We start from the raw sequence: 13,012 nt of genomic DNA, 5'->3' as shown, positions 1-13,012 counted from the left end.
GCAAAAACGTAGGAGTTAGAGGAAAGTTGAACAGGATGCACTAATGAAGTGCATGTTGAATGAAGAAGGGGATAAGTGGAAATCCGAGAATGGCTTTCGAACGGGGTTACTTCACCCACTTGCTAAAGGAGTTACAAAAAGTGCTCCCGGGATGCACCATTCAGGCAAACCTCCATATTGACTCCAAGGTCAAACATTGGAAATCCATATGGGCTAGATTAGTTGACATTACTGCCCTAAGTGGTTTCGGGTGGGATACTGTCAACAATCGCATTGACGTAGAGAAACCCATTTGGGATGAGTATGAAAAGATAACTCCCAATTTTGAATTCCAATGCTTTAATTGAATATTAAGGCATGGGAAATGCCCAAGGCTTATACGGGAAGTCTTTCTCGTACTTTGAGGATTGGCAAAGAATATTTAGCAAGGATAGGGCTACGGGGGCGGGTGCGGAAGATTATGACGAAATGGCGCGCTCAGAAGTTGCCAACGAAAGTGCAGAGCCACACAACTCCAATGACTTCTATGATGCACTTTTCACTAAATACGACGTACATCTACCCAACATTCCCACAACTCCCGTAACTTCGACAACTCCTCTAGCATTCACACCTCATGCATCACTCCCCATGTTCACTCCCTATGGCTCAATGTCGGCAGCCAATGCCGGAGCCCTAAAGGGGAGGAAGAGGACAAGAATGGGTGAAGCGGAGTTGTCCATCTATGCGAGCATGGACAATTTCTTGAAATCAACAATGGTCATGTGGAGAAATTGGCCAATTCCTTTGGCTACGAGAAAGAGCTATCCGCCCGATGCACGATGGTGAAAAAGGAGTTGTCAAAACTTGATATCAAGTTGGCGGAGAAGTTCAAGCTTAGTGTTGTAATCGTGCAATAGGAAGAAAAGGTTGATGACTTCTATGGCACGAAGCCCGAGGAAAGGCAGGCTATGATGGAGGCTATTTTTGCCGGTGAGGTGTATGGTCCCATCTAATGGCAATAGTAGTGTCTTTTTGAAGAGACTTAAGTACTACTATAAGCAAGATTGGTACTTTACCCACTTTTTTTGAAGTGGCTGTACTTTCTCGTCGTAGAGTATAGGCCATTTGTTAATTTGTAATGAATAACTACAAACAATACTTTTGTAGGAGGTGAACTAAGAACAATGTTGGACACACTAATTTGTATTGTATCCGATCATGTAATTGTGCTTGTTATGTCATCAATGTTGTGTTAGATATGGTTTTAATAATCATCTTATTATAAAGATGATTATGTAATTGATAATATTTTTGAATGACAGGGTTTGGGTGATTGTGTACTACAAATAGGGCGATAATGAATAAATTGAAAATGGTAAACAAGGTAGTTACCTTGGCGAAGTAACCTTAGTTGCAGCCATTGCTTGACGATTTCCTAGTCCTAAAATAATGGGTTGCCCCAAGCGTAGGGCAGAAACCGACGTAACATAATATCCGGTAAGACCGGAGTCGAATTCACAGAGACAGTGATGTATGCTGATTAAAAATTCGGATTGTTACTGATTAAACTGGCTCTTAGGTAGCCACCTTGTCGATTGATTGAGATTTAATTAAAACCTAAAAATTAATTGTACTTTTCAAATAAGTAAAAGAAAGGTACGGTCGTAGGGTTTATAGCACTCGCAACCAGTCTAGATTAACATGCTTCATTCGGTGTTCTTAAAAACGTTCAATTTTAGATTGAAAAAGATACCTCGCAAGATGCGAAACCTTAGGGTTGCCGTTTTCCCATGCGCAATGGAGAATGAGTTTTGGACCCCCATTCCCCCGTTCACATGGGCTCCGACAATGCCCGGGTTCGTCTGCGAGAAGTATTTTTCCAACCTAAAATTATATTTTTCATTGTTTGAAAATATGAGCAGTGCCCGAACTGGCCACAGTGTGCTAATCACCCCGCGACCCTACCTAAATAACTACTCACTAATCATTGCACATGAAATAAAAGAAACCCTAACTTGAAACATGTTCGTATTACGCGAGAGAAAAATAAACAAAAGATCCCAACCAAACAAAAATAAACGAACAACTTTTAATAAGAACACGAATTAAAACGAGTTATCGAAATGTGAATAATTGAACAAAACTTCAAAACTTGAAAGGAAAAAAAAAACTCGAAAAAAAACTAAACAATATAAAAACCTCGCAGCCCTCGTTCTTGTTTTTTTCTTTTCCGTCGAAGACTTTTACACGGCAACCCCTTGCTGTATTTCGTTCGTCCTCGGCCAGAAAACCTTTTTTTCCTAAAGCTGTTGTCCATCGTCAGTAGGTATAAGATTGGTTTTATAGGAATTTCAGGCATTAATTACATAGTGGTCCCTTAGACTTTGTCTAATATTAAATTAATCATCTAAAATTTCAAAGCACTTTGTACTTTGACCCAAAACTTCTTTAAATTCTTCTTTTTATCCAAAGTCTTGGATAACTAGCTCGAGCAACCTATAAACATAAAAACACATAATAAAAATCAGTTAACAAATATAAAAAACTAATAAACGTAGATTGGATGGCCAAAATAGGTATATTTTGGCACTTATCAGCCATGAGTAACTTTCAATGGTTTTTCATTAATTGCTTAAACCCACATCAGAGCCAATACGGACAGCATTATGGTTATTTTCCTATCACAAAAGTTAGGGGCTATGATGTTATTTTTCCTGAGCCCAAAAGTTGGTGGCTATGATGTGTTTTTTTTTAGTCAAATGTTTGAATCACTTAACTGCTCTTACACAGTTTCATGATTATTACTGGTGGCAATGATGACATTGTTCTGAGCCAAATGTTAGCTAGTACTTCTGGACACTGGTACTTTTCAGCTATGTTTATTTGTTAAGTGGTGGCTTATCAGTGTGTGTGTGTGAGTGTAAAGTGCAGTTTTCTGCACCATTCTGGTCCATTTGGATGGGGTATTGTGAAGGGGTATTATGATATCCCCTTTTTAGCTGGTGCACTTTGTGGGCAGTTTCTGAGTTGTTTTTGCAGTGGCTGGACTGTTTTGGCATGGGTTTTGTTGCAAATTGGAGGGTGTGTGTGTGTGTGTGTGTGTGTGTGTGTGTGTGTGCAATTCAACTGTGCTACCAATGGTTTCTTCTCTGTCCAGTTTTTAGCATGTTGTTTCTGTTCTATCCAATTTGTTGTTCTCAATTTCAATGGTTATTAAGTGGTTCTTAACAGGGCAATGATGAAAAAATGACAATGTAAATGAAGGTACTACCTTGGCGAGGCAACTTTTGGTTGCAACCATGCGTACCCTCTTGCGTTTCGTAGTACTTTCCTGAGCCCACTATGATGGTTGGAGAGGGATTATGTGTGCATTTTTCTGGGTTAGGGGTGGCTGTGTGGGATGTGCAGGTGTGTGGGCTGTGTGGTTCATGTGCAATTTGGCGGACAATGTGTGTGTGTGTGTCATGGAAACATGCTACAAAGCAGTTTTGGTGCCTTCTTTCTGCTGTTTTTGTGACTGTTTTCCTCGCATACTATAGTGCAGTTCTTTTACTGTTTTTGGACAGTTGGTAAAAAACTACAGTTTGTGGACTGTTATGAGGGTTTTTGAACTGCTGCTATTGTTTTGTTGTGGAATTCTCGGTTATATGTTGTGCATTTTTTTTTTTGCTTTATGGATTGTTTCCTTACATAATATAGTGTAGTTTTTTTTACTGATTTGTGGCATGTTGGTTATGTTTTAGCTGAGCTATTTTTTCAAGTACTTATTAGTGTTTATGATGAAATTTTTCTGAGACAAATGGCATTTGTTGCATGTGGTGTGTGTAGTTAACTGTGTTCAGTACTGTTATTCTCGGATATTGTGAAAGGGGATTGTATGGGCCTATTTTCGGCTGTTTTCCATAGTTGTCTGTGCTGTTTAGGGCTACATTGGTTTCTACAGTTTTTTGTAGAATTCTGTGCTGCTAAGGCTAGGGAAACGGAAATCTGCTATTTTCTGTGCTGCTGTCAACATGTGTGCAAAGTGCAGAAAACTAGCATGCATGTGTAGTGCTATGCAAATGCGTAGTGTAGTCACCTACCTGCAATTTTGTGCAGATCAGTATGTGTGAGTTAGAAGTGCAGTCGATACCTTGGCGGGGTAACATTTGTTGTAGCCAACATATCCACCGTAACGGCTTGTTTGGATGGGTATTTTCAGCCCAATCAACTTATTATGCCATGCCTTTGGTTCATTATCATTTATGTGTATGTGGAAGTTGTTCAAGTGCATGTGTCCAAGTGTGAGTATGGACAGCATGTGTTGCGCATGTGTTTTCTCCTGCTGTTTTGAGGCCTTTTTGTTGTCGAATTTCATGGAATTGTAAACGATGATGATATAAAACGAGACAATTTTAGGCGAGTCACTTATCTTGGCAGGATAAGGTATGAGGGCCAACGGTTAAATGACCGTTCGGCAACATAACTTGTAGCCAAGTAAGTGCACTATGTGTCGGTCAAATATATCTGAGCCACATTTATTTGTAAGCATACTCTTACTATTGTTAGACATTTAAATATCGTAATTGTTGTATCCGAATAGATTTTCAATGGGAAGTCAAGAAAAAGATAAGTATTGGGTGGTTTTCATTGGCTGTAAACCGGGAATATATACAAGTTGGGCTAATGGATACACGGAGAACTTGAGGGAAAAGTACAACACATTAGATAAAGCGAAAGAAGCATTGTTAGCATTTCATGAGGAAAGATACCGGCTCATTCAAGACATGTAGTTGGCCAGAACAAAACATCAATCTAGTGACGGTGCTTCAATATCCACAAATGGTTTGGAAGTTCAACATCAAACTAGTCTAACGACATACTTTGTTGTAATTTTTTTGTTAAGTTTCGTATGTTGTATTTTATGGGCACATCTGTTCGATTCGGAATGAAGTCGTAAGTTTTATTTCAAGAATTTGGACAAATTAGGTTGGGAAGACTGTATAAGTTGTAAAGACTATCGTAAGTTGTACGTTTTATTTCATCAATCACGTGATTACATATTCGTTCGAATATTCAGTTCAAAACTAACGTATGCAAAGATAAATTCTTGGGTGGTTCAAAATTTCACTTGGAAACAATGCTACAATACAGAGGACAAACAGAAATCCACCCTCACACACATACATAACACAAATTAGGAAGCCATGAAAAGGCATATCCATTTATTTCACAAGTACAAATTTATTCTTCGAACACATGCCTTCAACTTTGACCATCTAGTTTCCCTGACGATCAAAAATATGGAACAATTTATTGAAATTGGAAACTTGCATGTCCCGATAACGTCTCACTTCTGGCCGATCCTACATCAAGTAAGGGAAAATATTTTAGAAAATTTATTAAACAAGACTTTATATAAAATGAAATTTACTAAAAAAGACTTTATATACTCCCTCCGTCCCGATTTGTTTGTCTCTTTTCACTATTTAGGACCTTTTACAAAATTGTCTATATGTTTCAATTTATAATGTTTTTTATATGCAATATGGACCTTATTTGATAGATCTCAATTATATCTAAAATATGATGTTTTTGAAATTATGTAAAACATTATAGATTGTGAGATATAGATAATTTTTTAAAAGACACGTATATCGAAATTAGACAAACAAACTGGGACGGAAGGAGTAATATTTTCTTACTCGGATTAATTTAGTCCAAACTTCATATTCTGCCACAACTTTGTTTCATTTGAATCCCACCCAAACCCAGGACGGCTAAGCATATCGGTTACGTAGAAATAATCCCATTTCTAGTACTTCATCTTCCCCAGGATATGATTTCGTTCAATACCTACTTGGGGAAAAGAAGCTTGCATTTGAATTTGAAGATATTCCAAGTTGGCGGGATGTAACCCACCCGCTTCACCATTCCAAATTCCTTGATCTACAAGGGTCGTAACGTTTGTTAGTAACGTTTCTTCCTCCGCCTCGGTCCAAATTCGGCGTGCCATCAATATGATTGACCAACGAAAAGATAAACTATTTTTTTTTAATGAATATCAGATGTGAAATGAGAAGAAGAGACATGGGAACAATTTATAAGGAAAAAAAATTTACCAACCTAATTAGTTAGGCACATTTTCACCAACAAAATATGTTGGCCACATGGGAATTCACCTAACAAAATTGTTGGGCATATTTTCAACTACCAAACAATGTATTTTTCCAAAAAAAAAAACAGAATTTTATAAAAAAAATAAAATGATTTTTACAAATTAAAACTGACTTTTTATTTTTTAATATCATTAAATTAGTACATTTGTTAGTAAAATTAAATATTAAGGCTTAAAGTGTGAAAGATTAATTATATTTGTAATTATATATATTACGTAATATATATTTAAGTTTGGGACTGCACAAGGGCAAAAGGGTCATTTGACAGCTTTTTACATCATCCACCCTTCCTTATACCCCTAATCCTCCATCCAAATTAAATACTATTTTACCCCCCATTTCTAATACATCATCCAAACCAAATACTATTTAATACCCACATTCATAAATGTGGGTCATTCCTTATTAACCAATACCCCTTACTATCCAATCCTCCCTTCTTACATAACACCTCAAAACCTAATCTCGCATCCAAATGAGCCCAAAGGCTTACACAGAATACTAAAGCAAGGGAGTGTACGTAATGTGATTACAAACAATAAAAGGGGTGACAATTCTAGTAAAAATCGGGGGAGTTAGTGGAATTTGTATTCATTGCGAAGATAACCATAACTATCACCAACTAGATCTGCTCAATCTCTTAGTACTAAAAATCACTTGCTTGTCACGTTTCTTTTTGTTCAACCGCATATCTTCATTAAGAAATCCAAACAGAACGAGATATAATAGTAACAGGATTACAAAGAAATGACTAAATAGTCCACTAAAATTAACATTTGCAAACACACCATAAACAAATATAGAGACAAATCCTAGCCGAAAGAAATATCCCCGAACCGTAAGAATCGCTAACAAGACAGCAAGGAGGGATGACTCATTCATGCGCAGTTGAATTTCCAATAGACGTGTAGCGTTCGTTGTAGGGATCTTGAAGGGACCGCTGATCATTATGCCCCTGTAGTAACGCACTGGGTCATTCGCCTGAAAATGAGCCAACTCCGCCGACCCATGGCCGGCCGAAGAAAGAAAACAACCAGACAAACAGCCTACTGGTCCCATGGACTGATGTCCTTTTAGCACGCCCGACCGACGGACAGGGGCCGAACAACAAAAAAGAGATCTCTCCGGTCATTACCCTGTCCAAAAAGTAGAGGTGAACTCCGCAGCATGCCCCTGTTGTTACAGCGAGCTCTAACCACTCTAACCTAACCAGATCCGGTAGGAGAAGCACGGTCACGGCGACCGGCAGAAAATTTATCCATTAGAAATCCATCCAAAATAGAACGAAAAGAAAACTCAAAAATTATTAACCCACCACCACGACCGTAGGGGTTCGAGTTAGGAGGAGGGACCTTGACCTGAACTAGTACTTCTCTTTCGCTGCTCCGTTCCTCCGCCGCTGACCCTGCAACAAGTCACTAAGGCTGGAATAGCCTAGTGACCCTCCGACGATCAAGTTAGATGTAAGGAGAGATGCTTTTACGTCTAGGGTTAGGGAAAGATGGCATACCTCTCAAAGATGAGTATCCCTTTGTATTTATAGACCTAGGTTAACTTGGGCTCCAAGCCAGTGCGTGTAGGTCACGCTTAGGTAACCGCCTCGGGTGACGTCATAGATGACGCACCGGATAAGACGGTTACAAAGCACATGGCCAGACCTGGCCTAGATGATTCCTTCCGCCACGTGTCACTCTTGGTCCCCTCGTGCTATGCAACATTCTTCTAAGAGGCTTTACCGGAATGCATACTTCGGTATTTAACCGAAGCGTAAAACAGGAGACTCGATACCGAGCGATTAAAGAGGAGAATATACACTGTCCCGCCTGATATGAGACTTTGGTTAATGGTGGTCCGGTTACACCACCGAGGCCATCACCGAAGTCCCCACAATAGCCCCTCAAGGTCCTGAAGCTTTGCACCTCTGCTTTAGGGTCTTGATCCCATCGTATGAAATATCAGGCCTCAGACCTTTTCTTAGAGAACCACCGGAGAGTAAGCTTGCCTCGGTAGATCCCGTCCTGGGTGTGTCAGAGACGAGAGCCACGTGTCAGCAGTTGCCGAGGTCTCAGAATAGAAAGGTTGTCTCAGCACGTGCCATGTCAGTTGATTGGTACGAAACGTCGCTTCGGTGACACGCGTCATTACGCCTAAGGTCCAAAAATCCGGCGCCTGTCCTCGGTGCAGGGTCCTTGATACAAGCCGTTCGATGATAACACGTGTCGATGATCTAACGGCTCGATGCACGACGCCTCGTTTCCCACGCAGCCCTCCATCTCTCCCATTATAAATAGGTGAGACAGAGGTGAGACCATCACCTTTTCCTCCGCTTCTGAAGTCAAAACGCCGCCGCCTTCTGTTTTCAGCTTTCAATCGAGATTTCGAGCGTTTTGGACGCGGATCTCGACACGAAACTCAGGTATGACGATCTTCAGTTGCTGGTTTTCATGTTTTGATTGTTTTTTAGAAGTTTTTCTTCCCTTCAATCCACATTCCTCACGCGTTGTGGCTGTACCGCCGCTCGCCGCTGTTCGTCCCACGGCGGCGTTGGGCATTTCCAGCGTTGTGCTCTTAGTTTTCCCGAGGTCTAAACTCAAACCGAGGCCCACATTCTTCCCGGGGCCAATCTTCAACCCGAGACCATAGAAACAACCACCGGCTTCGGAGACCCTTCATGGGGAGAGGGCCCCAGAAACATACCGAGGAGCGACTACCATTTTGTCCCTGTTTGCTAGGTCATGTTGCTTCTCCCTGAGCATATAGCTAACGGGTTTTTGCACTTCTTTTCTGTTGCTAGGTAGGGGCGAATGGTTGTTGAAGTCTCCTCTGACAGTACCAGTAGCTCCTCTTCTGCCGACCTTGAGGGAGTGTCGTGCCCAAGTCTTTTACCGAATCCCATTGGACGTCATCGAGCCTTTAGACCCTCTTAGAGCTTCACGCCCCGTCACAACCTTCGCTTCTTGGGAGATGGAAATCCCTAGTACTTCGGGCCACGGGCCGGGCCCATTTGCCGATGCCCCGGAGGAGGTTCGGGGATGAAGGAGGCCGATGAGGCCGTGTACCTACGTGAACCAATATTTTAATGGGACCCCGGCTGCCTACGCCGAGTTCAGGAGGGTTTACAGCATCCCTCCGGATGTAGAGGTCCGGCTGCTTCCTGACAACAACCCCAAGGTCCTTCCACACCGACCAGGGGAGTTGATCTTTCCTTTAATGGCTATCACTGAGGGAGGGATTAGATTCCCCTTTCATCAATTTGTCCGGCGAGTTCTCCGAACCGTTTCCCTTACCTCCTCCCAGTTTACAGTAAACTCTTACCGAATCATCACAAGCATTATTGAGCTGAGGAGGCAGTTCAACTTGACCTTTGGGGTCGAGGAACTCTTCGGCGTATACCTCCTAGGAGTCAACCGAGAGAGCAACCGATATTATCTCTCGTGCAGGACGGGGTACGACACGTTCCTTGTCGATCATCTCCCTGATTCTGAGGAATGGGCGAACATCTACATCTCGGTGACCGGCAATTTTATGTTCGGGCCCGGGGAGAATGCCGATACCACTACCAGAGTACAATTTGGGACCGGGGCTCCTAGTTGGTAGAATTTACTTTTCGAAAGATGTTTCGTTTGTTTTCGTTATGCCTGGCGTACTTCGTGTTGATTCTTTGTTTTGATTTTGCCTTGCAGGCGAGGGAATCGTTCAACAACTTCGGGAGAGAGTTGACCGGGCCCGGATTAGAGCGGCTTACGCCATTCCCATAACAAGTCGATACGCACCGGAGCTGCTTGGGTACACCCCAACTTATACAGGCTTTCTGAAGAAGAAACCGAGGCAACAGGGGGTCCCGCGGGCAGGCCGAGGACGAGGTCGATGAGGGAGAACCGGAAGAGGTGTGGGAAGAAGGGAGAAGACAGGAGGGGAGAATGAAGCCGAGGGCAGCACATCAGCGCCTCGGGGAGTCATTCGCCAGGAGGTTGATCTTGAGACCCCAGAGAGGACCGGGCTGGGCGAGGAAATGGTGGGCCCTGGAACTCGTGAAGTACTGAACCTGAGGCGCCGGAGGCCGGCTGGTCAGGGCAGGGGACAGTCTCCGGTACTCCTGGTGCCGGGACTTCGAGGCACCTCCCGCTTCCCCCCAAGAGCCCCCAAAGAAGAGACCACGGTTCGAAGACCGAGGGGATGGCTGAGGAGAAGGCCAGGAGACAATCGTGATCCCCGAGGAGGAGGAGCAGGGCGGAGGAACCGGGAACGCCGGGGAAGGGGGTGGCGAGTGGGTTAACCCAAAGGAGCTCCCTTGGGCTCCGGAATTCTGTCACTTCGCTGGCCGCCCGATCCACCATGCCGACAGCGTGAAAAACCTCGGCGTGGCCTTCGGGATGCTCCGAGGAAGCATCCTTCCGAGGGATGCCCGAGCTGTCTCTGGCTTGACCGAGGACGTCACGGCCGAGATAGCTCAAGCCCTTTTTAATGTGAGTTAATGGTTTAAGTCCCGTTCTCTTCAATCTGAGTTTGCACTTGTTGAATTTCTTCTCTTTTTTTGTTTGCAGGCGGGAGCTCGGGCGTTGGCTATCAACGACCGGTGCAAGGCGCAGGAGGAAAAGACAGAGAAGTTTGCTTGGGAGCTGGCTCGGAAGGAGGAGGACTTGAAACTGGCTCGGGAGACTTGCGAGCTCTACCTGGCGGACTTCCGACGGTGCGACAGGGAGAGGGTGGAGGCAGAGACCAGAGCCGCCAAGGCCGAGGAGGATGCCAACACACTGCGAGTCACCCGGGCCACAGAGGTTAACTTCGCCAGGAAGGGAGGCTACGATGAAGGTTGAGACACAGCCGGAGTAGAGTACAAAAAACAGGTTCGGGAGATCGAGGCTGAGCTGCACCGGGACCGTTTCTTGGACAGCCTTCGGTATGGTCATGAAGCCTTGGTGATGAGGCTCAATCTCCCTGAAGATTCTGATCTCCGAACCCTTCCCGAGGCGCCTACCGAGGAGCTTATCCTACCAGAGGAGGAGGAGGTGGTGGAGGTTGCGTCTGAGGACCAGGGCCCCGAGAACCAAGCCGATCCAAATGCCCCTGCGCCCGAGGACCAGCCTGACAACCTTGCTCACTCTTAGGATAGTCTTCTTTTTTCTTTCTCTTGAGATTTCATATCTTTTGATTCTGCAACTTTTGACTGGACGGCTCCGGACATTTGGAGTTTGCCGTTCCAGAATTTGTAAATATTTGATATTGAAGCAGTAACTTTTTTGTTCATTGTTTGTGAATGAATGCTCTTCTTTTCTTGAATGTTTTTATCTTTGAAATGCTTGTTTGATTGGTTTGCTCCTTAGGTTATGATGCCCCTGCTTCGGTGGGACTTGAAAAGTTTGTAGAAACAAGTTTAACCGAGCGTTAACCGAATCGTTTTGCCAAGCATAAAAAAGATGTTTAAGCAAGAAAAAGTGACTTGCTCCAAAGCCCCAGCTAGTAGGAGGGCCGGTAGGGACCGAATCAGAAGCACATGTTTAATGAATTTTTTGATTTTGCACGTCCCTGCTTATTAATATAAATGAACTTATCGAGCAGAGGCAGGATGGTATTACTGCTAGGGATGTAGGCCGGGGTCACGAAGGGGTATGGCTTCTACCATAGGTTCGTGACGCAGCGAGTCCGAACAGTGGGAAATTTCTGGTGGGTCGGTATAAGGGGCCCGGAGAGAGAGGCCGAGTATCCTTAGAGCGAGTGACCAGAAATCAAGACGACCGAAGAGGCTTGGGCGACTTGGTGGGAATTTTGTCCGAGGGTATCACCTATGGGAGAACAATATCCCTGAAGTCGGTATAAAATGGTCCGGGCAAGAACAGACCAAGTATAAGTAATTTAAACAATCAGTATACGAATAGTGCCGAAGAGATAATTCTCCTTAAAACTCGGTGGAGTGTTGTCAATACATTAGCAGATTGCCTTCAAAACTTTCTTAAAAGAAAATGCAACGTAATAAAGACCAAACGGGCTTCGGTAACCGAGCACTATCCGTAGAACTTCTTCAAGTTGTTTGCATTCCATGACTTAGCAATGGGGGAACCATCCAACTTCTCCAATTTGTAGTTACCCGATCCGAGGTGCTTGAGAACTCGGTAGGGACCCTCCCAATTGGGCATTAGCTTTCGCTTTTTGGACTTCTCCACCACCTTTTTTCCAAACGAAATCGTCAGGCTTGAACGACCTGAGGCGCACGCTTCGGTTGTAACCCTTTGCAACCTCCTGTTGGTATGAAGCGAGCTTGATCCTTGCGTTGTCCCGTTCTTCTTCGGCTAAATCGAGGTCCGAAGCAATGGTGTTGTTGTTGACCGACTCATCAAAATTTTCTGTTCTCATTGTTGGGAGTCTGACTTGGAGTGGGATGACCGCCTCCATTCCGAATGCCAAGGAGAAAGGAGTGCGACCGGTGGATCGCCGAGGCGTCGTGCGGTAGCCCCAGAGTACCCTGGGTAGCTCCTCGGCCCACTTTCCTCGTCGTGACTCGAGTCGTCGCTTAAGTCCAGATGAAATTGCCTTGTTTGCAGCCTCGGCCTGTCCGTTGCCCTGGGGGTAAACCGGAGTGTACGTGTCCCATTTGATACCGTATTCGTCAAGCAGAGCCCGGTACTTCTGTCTTGTAAACTGCCCTCCATTGTCAGTAATTATGGCGAACGGCACACCGAAGCGTGAGATGATGTTGCGCCACACAAAGCGGATGACGTCTGTTTCTTCGATGGTTACCAGGGGCTCGGCCTCGACCCATTTCGAGAAATAATCGGTTGCGGTTAAGAGGAACTTGAATCCATCCGGAGCGACTGGGAGCTTTCCAACGAAATCCATGCCCCATTGGGATAAGGGCCAGGGGCTGGTGAGAGGGC

The sequence above is a fragment of the Rhododendron vialii genome, chromosome 8a (assembly GCF_030253575.1).
Source record: "Rhododendron vialii isolate Sample 1 chromosome 8a, ASM3025357v1".
NCBI lineage: Eukaryota > Viridiplantae > Streptophyta > Magnoliopsida > Ericales > Ericaceae > Rhododendron > Rhododendron vialii.
Note: the sequence above shows the minus strand (reverse complement) of the source record.